The sequence below is a fragment of the Nannospalax galili genome, unplaced genomic scaffold (assembly GCF_000622305.1).
Source record: "Nannospalax galili isolate Female #2095 unplaced genomic scaffold, S.galili_v1.0 scaffold14206, whole genome shotgun sequence".
In the NCBI taxonomy this organism is placed as follows: Eukaryota; Metazoa; Chordata; class Mammalia; order Rodentia; family Spalacidae; genus Nannospalax; species Nannospalax galili.
Window position 1 is genome coordinate 5,953 of NW_008355104.1, and position 901 is coordinate 6,853.

Here is a 901-nt window from a genome sequence, read left to right on the forward strand (position 1 = left end):
TTGGATATTTGGAGAATGTCAGCAGAATGGGTCTAGGTAGCCACAGACTGCTGAAGGAGGTGGTAGGAATCTGCGATTGGAACTCAAACATTTAAGCTCAGCTTTAAGGACTGATGTATACGATCCTTGGGAAAGTGAGAGGAGCTTATCTTACCTGAGGACCTGAGCTCAGGAATTTAATGCCTCTCTCTCTCTCTCTCTCTCTCTCTCTCTCTCTCTCTCTCTGATTGAACTGTGAGGCAAGTCCTCTACAACTTCCCTATAGCCTCAACCCTCTTTTTACTGTTTATTTTGGTACGGTTCCTCACCCAGACTGACCTAAAACTCATGCCCCTGAATTTGTGGTCCTGCCTCAGACCCCTGAGTATATGGAATTCCAGGCCTACACAAACATGCCTCGCTTGATCTTTGATCCATTATACATTATTAAAAATTGGCACACATTGGAAGTGATTGAATCTGGCTTAGAATGATGACAGATGAAATAACAAATACATGTACCTGAAATATTGGGGTCAATGCACTGAGTGTTGGATAAGTTGGATTTAAGAATTAGGAAAAAAAATAGAGGCGGGGGGGGTGAAGGGGGGGTGGCTGTTCTGGACATGAAAGTTGAAAACAGCCACAGAAACTAGTGTCGCAGCAAGTGAGAGATGCAGCCGCAGGCCTGGCCTCCAGGTGACCTTTCTGTGTAGTCATTTTCCAGAGTCTCAATATGCTGAGCACAGACCTCACTCTGCTCTGTGAGCTGAAGTCTGGCTCGCTCCTTGTCACGCAGTGGCTTGTCGCTCAGTCCCAACCTATGATTGAGATGTGGATTAACTGCATTTGACTCACAGACAAGTATGCAAGCCTGGGGACCTGGGGCCCAGAGTGCGCAAACTGACCTGTTCGTTTCTCT